General features: G+C 45.0%; 1 protein-coding gene across 5 annotated transcripts in view; it reads left to right on the top strand.

The window, feature by feature from the left end:
* The window catches only part of ARHGAP44 (Rho GTPase activating protein 44), a 187,179-nt gene that overhangs the window by 160,559 nt on the left and 13,007 nt on the right, over nucleotides 1–13,613 (top strand). The gene's annotated exons all lie outside the window — the stretch shown is intronic.

Here is a 13,613-nt window from a genome sequence, read left to right as displayed (position 1 = left end):
CAGGAAACATTTTGCCACCCTGAATACAGAATTTGGGATTGATAGCATTTTTATACATTTTTTTCAAAACTTTCTTACTTTAGCTGCTGAATGTTGGGGTGGCATACAGGCTCTCCTGATTCTGCCAACACTCTGAGCAACAAGTATTGAATAGGTCACACTAGTCTCTCTCTGTTTTCCTAAGCCACCCCTTAGAAATTTTAGGGTCCACGTTGTTACATATTTTTAATGATTTGTTTGTATTGGGTTTTGTTTTTAGAAGAGTGACAGTTGTGGCTTCAATCAGTCATCTCAAATAACAAATGAGAGGGAACTTGCAAATCCCTTCTATATTTCTGGTAATGGCAGAAGTGTTATCCTGGTCTTATCAAATATTTTCTAAGTGAGACCTACTGCCTCCAAAAGAATTGGCCAGGATGGGGACATTCCATTGCCTGTTGGTCAGGATGGATGCAAGGCCCTAATCGTCAGATGTGTCCACTTGCTGCGTCACCAGCTGAGTCTGAACTCAACTGGGGTTATTGAGAGACCTGTGGGCGAGGCCCAGAGGCAAGAACAGAAATGAGGCCTCCCATCTCACCCACCTGATGGCTGTCATCCTCCCCATTTCTACTTCTCCTTGCCTCCACCCATGACCAGCCTCAGACCTCAGACCAGCCTCACCAGTACACCTCCGTTGTTCCTTACCCTGGGTGCCTCCTCCCTGCCCTGCCCTGCTGTCTGCCTCCCGGCTCTGGCTCGTGCTCCCTGCCCTGCCCTGCTGTCTGCCTCCCAGCTCTCGCCCGCACTCTCTGCCCTGCCCTGCTGTCTGCCTCCTGTCTCTGGCTCGTGCTCCCTGCCCTGCCCTGCTGTATGCCTCCTCCCAGCTCTGGCCCGCACTCTCTGCCCTGCCCTGCTGTCTGCCTCCCGGCTCTGGCTCGTGCTCCCTGCCCTGCCCTGCTGTCTGCCTCCTGGCTCTGGCTCACACTCCCTGCCCTGCCCTGCTGTCTGCCTCCTGGCTCTGGCTCGTGCTCCCTGCCCTGCCCTGCTGTCTGCCTCCCAGCTCTGGCTCCTGCTCCCTGCCCTGCCCTGCTGTATGCCTCCTCCGAGCTCTGGCCCACATTCTCTGCCCTGCCCTGCTGTCTGCCTCCTGTCTCTGGCTCGTGCTCCCTGCCCTGCCCTGCTGTATGCCTCCTGGCTCTGGCTCACACTCCCTGCCCTGCCCTGCTGTCTGCCTCCCGGCTCTGGCTCGTGCTCCCTGCCCTGCCCTGCTGTCTGCCTCCTGGCTCTGGCTCACACTCCCTGCCCTGCCCTGCTGTCTGCCTCCTCCCAGCTCTGGCCTGCACTCTCTGCCCTGCCCTGCTGTCTGCCTCCCGGCTCTGGCTCGTGCTCCCTGCCCTGCCCTGCTGTCTGCCTCCCGGCTCTGGTCCGCACTCCCTGCCCTGCCCTGCCGGCTGACACATCCATCCCACTGAACCCTGCTTAGTTCTAGCCTCTTGTACCACTGCAAGGCCTGGACAGCATCTGTGAGGCTCTCCGCAGGCCCTTGGATCCTAGTGGGATGGCAGTCTGTATGCAGAGATCCCGAAACCCTTGACTCTTTATACTCAGAAGACCATCATGCAGTCTTTCAAGTCTTGAGACCTGATGTGCCAGTAGCCATTTCCCTTGTCCCACAGTGGTGTGGTCCTCACAGGTCCTCTGCCAGAGCCAGCTGACAACAGCCAAAAAAAAAATCGATGAGGATATTTACACCAGAGTGAGCGATCTCAGAGCTCAGGATGGTGTGAGACTTCCTCGGCCTGAGCTCGAGGGCCACTCTCCCATGGTGCTTGTCCTGCCCATCTGGACCTTAACCCAGATGCTCGGGAGTCTGGGTGGGCACGTTTAGTTGGGAAGGTTCAAGGGACAGTCTGAATGGTGCTCTGTGAGTATAAGCTTCACTGTTGCCCATGTTGGGTTAGCGGAGTGGGGAGCCAGAAACCTGGGCTCTCTAATGAGTTCCTGAAACATGATTCAAAACACATTGAAACTGATTATTTTTTAGCGTATGACTTCTTAGACTCTTTAACAGGCTGTTACTTGCCACAAATCTTAATTAGGGTGCTGTGGCATTGCATCCTTTCCCAAAAGTATTAGATTATAAAGCCTGATGTCACGGGACAATCAGAACGAGTGTTCCAAGGGACTTGTGTTTGCAGTTGCAGATATCGGGGTCCTCTGCAGACCCTGCAGTGGGAGGATGGACAGCACACAGGAGGCCATCACCCTGAAAGTGATTACTTTATAGGTGGATGGTATAATAATTCTATTTCAGAGAGGGTCTGAACCTGGCTTAAGACAAGCTTACCTAGAAACTCATCCTGGGTACCAGTGCAACCCTCAACTCATCTTTGGGCTTTGGACTGATTAAATAGATCTTGGAGAGGTGTATTCTTGGCTCAGGCCCCACCCCTGCTGCCGCATTTCCAGGGTTTACACATCCGTGGTGCTGAGGCTGGTGCTGTGGAATGTTGCCAGGCGACTCCAGCCTTGATTCATCCTGGGGAGCCAGGGGCCTTTGTTGTCATGTGCTGAGGGGAGGAATCACCCCTGGAGGAGCTGGAAACTACCTGGCCCTGGCCTCCTGGGGAGTGTAGCCAAGGCTATGCCAGGGTTTTAGGTTCCCTCGTGCTCACCCTGGCATCCTCAGGTGCCCCCTGGTGACCCCACCAACCTCTGCCTCGCTATCCAGCCTCCAAATTCATCTTAAACATTCCCTGAACTTCCGTGTCTTCGGTGGGTATTTGGGAAGCTACCTGGTGGCAGAACTGCCTCTTATTTGCTCTCTCTTGGCCGGCCTTTGCCAAATGTAGCTAAGTTCTAGAACCAAAATCTAAACCTTCTAGATCTCTATAGACTTGAATACGTCAAAGCCGTGTATTGGCTGACATCTCTGGCTAGGATTGTTCCTGACCAGGATTCAAAAATAGCATGGCAGATGTCTACCCTACAGAGGGGGAAAAAAAGCCCCAAACAAGAAACAACTGCTAACCCTCGACACCTGATTGCCTAGAATGGTCCACAGCAAACTTCTGCTCCGTGATAAATGTGTTCTCTCTGTAGACACCTCTTGGGGGAGATACATCTTTCAACTTTGAGAATATGGCTTTTTTCTTTTCTCTGGGGCAGGCCTGTGTCTCTTAATTTTGAAGGTTCTAGATTTTATTCTTTTCCTGTGTGACCTACCAGGTTGCAACTTTAACATGAGAATGCCACTTCATTTTCTGCACCAAGGACACATTTATAAGTCTGTGCTTTCTACTCCCTTTTTCCTACCTACTGGGCATGAGAATAACCCTGTGTGGAATGGCCCTACAAACATGCAGTGTGTCAACTTTGGGATCTCTCTCTGAGTTCAGATTCTGGCCCTATAACCATGAGAAGTTACTTGACTTCCAAATGCCTCAGCTTTGTATGCAAAATGGGGAAATAAGAGAAAGCACCCGCCTAAGAGTTGATTTGAGCATTAAATAAATTTTTACTTATGAAATGTTTAGAACAATGCCCAGCACAGGGTGAATGTCAGCTGTTTGCAGTACATGAACTAGATTTTTGAGCAATACTGTCATGCTTTTTGTATAGCAGCATGGCCTGGTGTACTCCTCCACTGCTGAGATGCCCTGGCCAGTCCCTTGCTTTGCCATCTCACTGAAAACACCTGGACTGTTTTTTCTGTCTCCACCTTCCCATAAGCACGGGGCTAATCCTGCAAGCACACAAGTATATAAAGCCAAAATGGATTGGCCAAGGGCTGGGGAAGCTCCCCAGGATACGGAAGACCTTCTGCAGGTGGGAAGGGTTGTGGCCAATCCTGGCAGGGTCTCCTGCACCAACACTCTTTGTTTCCCAAAGAGCCTTTCAGCCAAGATGACCCTTCTGTTTTTTTTTCCTTCTTTCCTGCCTGATGACTAGGGCTGGGCAGGAGGCCTCAGGCTGTTTGTGAGGATCCCCTCTCTCTTTCTGTTCCCTAATCCTAGAACCATCTAAGCAGGCTTTCAGGATGCCCTCCCTTGAAACCTGCTTTGGCTCATCTGACTCGGCAGCTCCCTAGACTTAGGCACCAGGGAAAAGGGACCCTTACTTGCTTCTGCTCCTTGTGTTTTGCTCCCTTTACATCTACAGAGAAGACCCCAAGTCCTTTGATGTTTAGGGCCAGGGAAGGAGTCTAATGGCAGACCCTGTAAACCCCCATGGTGCAACCCAAATGGGGTCTTCCCAGTGTCTCCATCACACACTGCACTTCTTCCCTTGATCAGCTTGTTTTATATTTTTTATCTTTTTTTGCATTTTTTAAAAATTAAAGTATCATTGATATAAATCTTATGAAGATTTCACATGAGCAACGTTGTGGTTACTTCATTCACCCATATTATCAAGTCCCCCCTCCACCCCATTACAGTCACTGTCCATCAGCATAGTAAGATGCTAGAGAGTCACTACTTGTCTTCTCTGTGCTATACTGCCTTCCCTGTGACCCCCACACATGCTGTACATGTGTGCCAATCATAATGCCCCTCAATCCCCATCTGCCTCCCCAACCACCCTTGCCCACCCCTCCCCTTTGGTAACTGCTAGTCCCTTCTTGGAGTCTGTGAGTCTGTTGCTATTTTGTTCCTTTGGTTTTGCTTCATTGTTATACTCCACAAATGAGGGAAATCGTTTGGTACTTGTTTTTCTCCATGTGGCTTATTTTGCTGTGCATAATACCCTCCATCTCCATCCATGTTGTTGCAAGTGGCAGTGTTGTGGAAAATATTGGAAAAACCTGGACTGAGTCACTGATGGAAGAACCAAGCGGCACTCGGAGGTCTTGGAGTGTTGAGGTTTATTTTACACCGGTGGGCTCAGAGGGGAGTAATCTCCCAAGGTCTGAGCCCCGAACAAAGGCAAGGGGAGCGATATATATCTTTCTGCTTCCTTATCTGCAACATTTCTACATGCACAGCGAGCAAACAAGGGGGAGTGAGTTTAGGGAGTGAGCTTAGGGAGTGAGTGCCTGGCAGAGCGGGAATTAAGGGAGGGTTCTCTTTTTGCTGAGAAGCAGAAGGGAGCCACGTGGTCTAGATTGCTGTCCTTGTAAATTTTTCCCTATCAGTAGGATTTGTTCTTCTTATGGCTGAATAGTATTCCATTGTGTATATGTACCACATCTTCTTTATCCATTCATCTACGGATGGACACTTAGCTTGCTGCCATATCTTGGCTATTGTAAAGAGTGCTGCAGTAAACTTATGGGTGCATATCTCTTTTTGAATCCAGAATCTTGTTTTCCTTAGGTAAATTCCTAGGAGTGGAATTACTGAGGCAAATGGTATTTCTATTTTAAGTTTTTTGAGGAACCTCCATATTGCTTTCCACAGTGGTTGAACTAATTTACATTCCCACCAACAGTGTAGGAGGGTTCCCCTTTCTCTGCATCCTCGCCAGCATTTGTTGTTTCTTCTCTTTTGGCTGTTGGCCATCCTAACTGGTGTGAGATAATATCTCATTGTGGTTTTAATTTGCATTTCTTTTCCTGTGCCTGTTGGCCATCTGAATTTCTTCTTTGGAGAAGTGTCTGTTCATATCCTCTGCCCATTTTTTAATTGGGTTATTCACTTTTTGAGTGTTGAGGTATGTGGGTTCTTTATATATTTTGGATGTTAACCCCTTATCGGATATGTCATTTGCAAATATATTCTCCCACACTGTAGGATGCCTTTGTGTTATAGTGACAGTGTCCTTTGCTGTACAGAAGCTTTTTAGTTTGATGTAGCCCCATTGTTCATTTTTGCTTTTGTTTCCCTTGCCCAAGGAGATGTGTCCAGGGAAAAGTTTCTCATGTTTATACTCAGGAGATTTTTGCCTATGTTTTCTTCTAAAGTTTTATGGTTTCATGACTTACATTCAGGTCTTTGATCCATTTCAAGTTTACTTTTGCATATGTAGTTATATAATAATCCAGTTTCATTCTCTTGCATGTAGCTGTCCAGTTTTGCCAACACCAGTTGTTGAAGAGGCTGTCATTTCCCCCATTGTGTATCCATGGCTCCTTTATCATATACTAATTGACAATATATGCTTGGGTTTATGTCTGGGCTCTCTGTTCTTTTCCATTCATCTATGGATCTGTTCTTGTGCCAGTACCAAATTGTCTTGATTACTGTGGCTTTGTAGTAGAGCTTCAAGTTGGGGAGCATAATCCCCCCAGCTTTATTCTTCCTTTTCAGGATTTCTTTAGCTGTTTGGGGTCTTTTGTGGTTCCATATGAATTTTAGAACTATTTGTTCTTATTCATTGAAGAATGCTATTGGTATTTTGATACAGATTGCATTGCATCTGTAGATTGCTTTAGGCAATATGGCCATTTTGACAATATTAATTGTTCCTATCCATGAGCATGGGATGTATTTCCATTTATTGGTGTCTTCTTTAATTTCTTTCATAAGTGTCTTGTAGTTTTCAGGGTATAGGTCCTTCACTTCCTTAGCTAGGTTTTATTCCTAGGTATTTTATTCTTTTTGATGTAATTGTGAATAGAATTGTTTTCCTGATTTTTCTTTCTGCTAGTTTATCATTAGTGTATAGGAATGCAACAGATTTCTGTCTATTAATTTTGTATCCTGAAACTGCTGAATTCAATTATTCGTTCTAGTAGTTTTGGGGTAGATTTTTCAGGTTTTTTATGTACAATATTGCATCATCTGCAAACAGTGACAATTTAACTATTTCCTTACCAATCTGGATGCCTTTTATTTCTTTGTGTTGTCTGATTGCTGTGGCTAGGACGTCCAGTACTATGTTGAGTAAAAGTGGTGAGAGAGGGCACCCTTGTATTGTTCCCGATCTTAAAGGAAAAGCTTTCAGCTTTTCACTGTTAAGTATGATGTTGGCTGTGGGTTTGTCATATATGGCCTTTATAATGTTTAGGTACTTGCCCTCAATACCCATTTTGTTGAGAGTTTTTATCATGAATGGATGTTGAATTTTGTCAAATGCTTTTTCGGCATCTATGGAGATTGTCATGTCCTTTTTGTTAATGTGCTGGATGATGTTGATGAATTTTTGAACATTGTACCATCCTTGCATCCCTGGAATAAATCCCACTTGATCATGATGGATGATCTTTTGATGTATTTTTGAATTCAGTTTGCTAATGTTTTGTTGAAGATTTTTGCATCTATGTTCATCAGGGATATTGGTCTGTAATTTTCTTTTTCTTTTCTTTTTTGTGGTTTCTTTGCCTGGTTTTGGTATTAGAGTGATGCTGGTCTCATAGAATGAGTTTGGATGTATTCCCTCCTCTTCCATTTTTTGGAAAACTTTAAGGAGAATGGGTATTAGGTCTTCTCTAAATGTTTGATAAAATTCAGTGTGAAGCCATTTGGTCCAGGGGTTTTGTTCTTAGGTAGTTTTTTGATTACCAGTTCAATTGCCTTGCTGGAATTGGTCTGTTCAGATTTTCTGTTTCTTCTTGGGTCAGTCTTGGAAGGTTGTATTTTTCTGGAAAGTTGTCCATTTCTTCTAGTTTATCCAATTTGTTAGCATATAATTTTTCATAGTATTCTCTAATAATTCTTTGTGTTTCTGTGGTGTTGTATTTTTCCTTTCTCATTTCTTATTCTGTTTATGTGTGTAGACTCTCTTTTTTTCTTGATAAGTCTGGCTAGGGGTTTATCTATTTTGTTTACTTTCTCAAAGAACCAGCTCCTGGTTTTATTGATTCTTTCTATTTTATTCTTCTCAATTATATTTATTTCTGCTCTGATCTTTATTATGTTCCTCCTTGTACTGACTTTGGGACTCATTTATTCTTCTTTTTCTAGTTTCATTAATTGTGAGTTTAAACTGTTCATTGGGATTGTTCTTCTTTCTTCAGATAAGCCCGTATTGCAATATCCTTCCCTCTTAGAATGGCCTTCGCTGTGTCCCACAGATTTTTTTTTTTTAGGGAGTTGAGTTGTTTTCATTTGTCTCCACATATTGCTTGATCTCTGTTTTTATTTGATCATTGAACCACTGATTATTTAGGAACATGTTCTTAAGCCTCCATGTGTTTGTGCACTTTTTTGTTTTCTTTGCATGATTTATTTCTAGTTTCATACCTTTGTGATCTGAGAAGCTAGTTGGTACAATGTCAGTCTTTTTGAATTTACTGAGGCTCTTTTTGTGGCCTAGTATGTGGTCTATTCTGGAGAATGTTCCATGTGCACTTGAGAAGAATGTGTATCCTGTTGCTTTTGGATGTAGAGTTCTGTAGATGTCTATTAGATCCATCTGTTCTAGTGTGTTGTTCAGCGCCTCTGTGTCCTTACTTATTTTCTGTCTGGTGGATTTGCCCTTTGGAGTGAGTGGCATGTTGAAGTCTCCTAAAATGAATGCATTCCATTCTATTTCCCCCTGTTATTCTGTTAGTATTTGTTTCACATATTTAGGTGCTCCTGATTTGGGTGCATACATATTTATAATGGTTACATCCCCTTGTTAGACTCATCCCTTTATTATTATGTAATGTTCTTCTTTTTCTCTTGTTACTTTATTTTTTTTTGAAGTCTGTTTTGTCTGATACAAGTACTGCAACCTCTGCTTTTTTTTTCTTATTGTTTGCATGAAATATCTTACATCCCTTCACTTTTAGTCTGTGTATGTCTTTGGGTTTGAAGTGAGTTTCTTGTAGGCATCTTATAGCTGGGTCTTTTTTTTTTTTAATCCATCCTGTAACTCTATGTCTTTTGATTGGTACATTCAGTCCATTTACGTTTAAGGTGATTATCGGTAGATATGTACTTATTGCCATTGTAGGCTTTAGATTCGAGGTAGGTTCATGGGCCGTTTCTTTACTATATAACAGTCTAACTTAACTTGCTTGCTTATTATGCTATTTCACACACAATCTAGATGGTTTTTTATTCTCTGTTCTTTTCTTTTCCTCCTCCACTCTTTATATATTAGGTGTTATGTTCTCTACTCTGTGTGTATCCCTTGCCTGACTTTGTGGGTAGTCGGTTTAATTTTGCCTTTGCTTAGTAATTAATTGGTCTGCTTCCTTTACTGTGGTTTTATTTCCTCTATTGAGAGCTGTTTAGCCTTAGGAACACCTCCGTCTATAACTATCTCTCCGAAATACACTGTAGATATGGTTTGTAGGAGGTAAATTCCCTCAACTTTTGCTTATCTGGAGATTATTTAATCCCTGCTTCACATTTAAATGATAATCTTGCCAGATAGAGTACTCTTGGCTTGAGGCCTTTGTGTTTCATTGCATTAAATATATCATGCTATCCCCTTTTGGCCTGTAAGGTTTCTGTTGAGAAGTCTGATGAAAGCCTGATGGGTTTTCCTTTGTATGTGATCTTGTTTTCTGTCTCTGGCTGCCTTTAATAATCTGTCCTTATCCTTGATCTTTGCCATTTGTGTTATATGTCTTGGTGTTGTCTTCCTTGGGTCCCTTTTGTTGGGAGATCTGTGCACTTTCATGGCCTGAGACGCTATTTCCTTTCCCAGATTAGGGAATTTTATAGCAATTATTTCCTCAAAGACACTTTGTATCCTTTTTTCTCTCTCTTCTTTTTCTGGTTCCCTGTAACCTGAATATTGTTCCATTTGGATTGGTCACACAGTTCTCTTACTATTCTTTCATTCCTGGAGATCCTTTTTTTCTCTCTGTGCCTCAGCTTCTTTGTATTCCTGTTCTCTAATTTCTATTGCACTTACCATCTCCTCTACCTTATCTAATCTGCTTTTAAATCCCTCCATTATATGTTTCATTTCAGTTACTGTATTTTTCAAAGTTTCTCTCTCTTTCTTGGTGTCCTCCCTGAGATCTTGAATCTTTTTCTATAGCTCCATGAACATGTTTCGTATTTTTATTTTGAAATCTTGATACCAAGGAGATTGGTGATTTCAGTGTCACTTAGCCCTCTTTCTGGTGTTTGAGGGATTTTGGTTTATACAAAATTCTTTGGCTGTTTCATATTTCTAATGATTATTATGGAACAATAACTTTGTGTAGGCGGTGCCCTCTAGTACCCAGAAGCTCAATTCGCTGGAGCTGCCCAGCACCTGGAGCAATGGTGGGGATCACAGGCAAGTGCCAGTGACTGCCAGGAAGACAGCACTCTTCCTGCTTCCAGGCTGCAGTGCCTGCCTTCACTGCCAGGGCCATTGGGCCAAGTGTGCAGTCAGGAGCCTCTGCATTATGCCCCTGTAGCTGCCATAGGTGGAGCACCCTCCATCTGACCTGGAGTGATGGCAGGAGTTGCAGCTGAGCAGACTAGTGCCTTCCAAGTGCAAAGAGTCCCTTCCTGCTTCCTGGCTGCAGTGCCTGCCTCCACTGTTAGGGCCAGTGGGCTGAGTGTGCAGGGAGGAGCCTCTATACTACACCCCTGTAGCTGCTGTAGGTGGAGCTGCCCTCTGGCTGGTCTGGCGCCATGGCGGGAACAGCAGGTTTGCGAACCAGTGCCAGCCGGGAGGAAGGAGCGACAGGCTGCATATCATGGTGGGGGGCCTCAGGTCTGTGTTGTCAACCAGGGGGATGGAGCGCCTGAAATTCTCAAAAGTTCCCAACCTGCTGGACTGAGTGTGCCAGGATGATTTTGTCCACCTGTCCTTTCTCCTGAGCAGCAAGCTCTGTGTAATCCTTGCCCCTTTTGCAACCCTCTCACTGTTGGGAAGTCTTTCAAAATTACCACCTTTCTTCTATCCTGGAGCAGCCCATTGTGGGACTTGCTCTCCACAAGCGGCTAGAATCTCGGTCTCTCTGAGTATTCTGCCTGTCTTTGCTTTCTAACCCCACTAATCTCCAGAGCACCATGTAATGTGGGTTCAGGCTCCCAGAGCAGATCTCCAGGGGTGGGTGTTTAGCAGTCCTGGGTTTTTGCTACCTCCCCATTCTGTTTCTCTTCCTCTCGTTGGTGAGCTGGGTTGGAGGGAGGGCTTGGGTCCTGCTGGATCACAGCTTTGCTACTTTACCCTTTTCAATGAGGTCTTTTCTCTTCCCCAGATGTAGGCTGTCTGTTGCAGTTTTCCCTCCATTCACTCTTTCAGGATTAGTTGTATGTATTGTATTTTTGTGTTATATGTGGTTTTGAGATGAAGTTTCTGCCTCATTTCTCACACCACCATGTTTTTCCACCCCCTACAGTGATCAGCCTGTTTTAGCCTCTTTTGCTATGGGGATTTAAAAAAAAAATCAGCTGTTCTTGGTACCTACAAGGGAAGGGCATTATCACTGTCAAGGCTACCGTGTACCAGTTTCTTCGTAGGTACCAAGTGATTTGTGCACACGGTTGTATTTGTTATTCTTTACAACAGCCTTAAGGAGAAGGGGTATGATCACCCCATTCACAGAGGATGATCAGAGAAACTAGATGTTAAGGAACTCACCATGTCACACAGTTACTAGTGAAAGAAGCAGAGTCAGACCTCAGCGCCCTCCTTCCAAAGCCCATGCTTTGCCCATAGGGTGTACTATCCTGGGAAGAGCTGGGATGAGCAGAGCGGGGCAGCTGCCACTCCAGCTCCACACAGTCCAGCTACAGACCTTCGTCTTCGCTCTGTCCATTTGCTGATGATAGTCTGCACGTCCAACTTGTCAACCCCATAACATACGTTTGTGTAGCTAGACAGCTGCTGTACAGGGCACATCCCTTGTTTCCTGACTCTCACACATGGTCACAACTCATTGCAAGACCACTGGGCTCCTCCTCCAGGTAGTGGTCGATGTGCTAAATGTATCTTAGCTCAGTCATTTATGAAGTGCCTTCATGAGAATCTGGAGGCTGGATAGGAGTCATTAGCCCCATTCTGTAGATGAGAGAGCTCTACTGAGTCATTGAATGGTGCAGCAGGGTCTAGAGGCCTGGATTGTCCAGAACCTATTCCATGATACAGTGTCTCATGAAAAAATACAAAGTATGGTAAGTTCCATACCATATATGGGCCTGGTGGACTGGCAGGCATCAAACAGGGCAGATTGTAGGCCAGAGGGATGACCTTGCCAAGGGGAGGATTTGTTACCCGGCCTTCCACACATGAATGCCACTGATGAGCAGGTGAATTTCCTGCTCCTTATCTTCTTACCTTCAAAGAGAGCAGCAGGAGAGAAGCATGTGAGGGTCAAACCCCTATGGGTGGTGATAGGTTCTCACCTGTGGCCACCCTGCTCCACCTCCCTGAAGACCCAGAAAGCCCAGACGGGGGGCTTGCCTGAGGTCACCTCCATGCCCCCGCCATGTGCTCCTGCCTCCTGCTTATTGATTTCCAAACCCTTTGCTGTTTAGAGGTTCTTCCTGGCCACTGGCTTTTTGATTTCACCTTGATTCATCTCCAAAGGGATCTGTAAACCAGGTTCCTCTAACTTTTCCTCAGAAGCAGTGGGTCATGGGAAATCCTTGACACCGCAACTGCCCTTCTGTACCTATGTGCTAGTTTCTAACTGAGCCAGTACTCTTTTGATTAATTGCACTTCCATTTTACCTCTTCCTTGTAAACACAGTTGGGTTATTTGGTTCTGGCAACTGTTTCTTCTTTCTGTGTTAAAAGAATGAACAGAAAGTTGTGAACTGCTTACATGACCTTCCGGTTGTATCCCTTCCTCTTCTCAGAGCTTCGCCTCTGCAGTGTGCCCAGCCATTGTACAGGTTTTGTCTCTGGGTTGAGTTTTATCTAGACATGGAAGCTTTCAATATGCTGTTTACTTAAACCAATTTGCTCCTCAAAGTAAATACTCGTTTTGTCTTCCGAGAGCATTCTGCTGCCGTTGTGATCGATTCATGCTGCAAAGCCTTTTATGACTTTTTGAAAACATCAGTGAGCACCTGATGCATGTTTCCTGTGAACATGTGGTGCTGGCTGCCATCAGAAAGTAATTTCAGCTGGGAAATGGTAGTTATATATGGCACAGTGGTCTCTCTGTAACAGCAGAAGTGAAGGTTAGACCCTTAGTTCTTGGTTTCTGACAGTTTTCTACTGATACTTAGCAGGACTCACTTGGTGGCTACCCTATGCCTTAGCGTGCTCCTCCACTCGGAAACGAGGAGACCGCCAGTAGCCTGCTGTCTCAGGTTGCTGACGCTAGAAGATGCTGTTGGAAGGAGAAGGCATCCCCCACCAACTGTGATCCCAAAGCTCATGCCTTCCCCTGCCCCACTTAAATGAGAAGGGTCTTCTGACTGAAAGAGAATAGGGTAAGGAAAAGAGGGTGAGAACTACATCCTTTTAGGGCTCCTTTTGTTGATCACCATGGAAACATCTCCTACATGCCTGCCACCCTTGCCGACCATCACAACTAAGTGCCGTCAGTTCTCTTCCACAACTGGAATATTAAGCTTTTTGCTTTTTCATCCTGATAAATACCAGAGCCCAAAGAGCATAGTTTATACTCCCTGGCAGCCCGCTTTAAGGATCAGGGGATGCAACTAGGCCCTGTCTCAGAGCTGTGAGTGACATCTAAGAGTGATTCTGGATTTCTCATAGAGGGTGCTCATGTATTGGTGGAGGGATCACAGACCCCTAGAGGACTCAAAAGCTGTGGGTCTTGGAAAGAGATGGCCTCTGCCCCCCAGGTGCTTTCTCAGAGCTGTGCAAGGGAGATAAGAAATAGTAACAATAAG

This window comes from Manis javanica, chromosome 4 (assembly GCF_040802235.1).
Source record: "Manis javanica isolate MJ-LG chromosome 4, MJ_LKY, whole genome shotgun sequence".
Classification (NCBI taxonomy): domain Eukaryota; kingdom Metazoa; phylum Chordata; class Mammalia; order Pholidota; family Manidae; genus Manis; species Manis javanica.
This window is presented reverse-complemented; position numbering and strand designations above follow the sequence as displayed.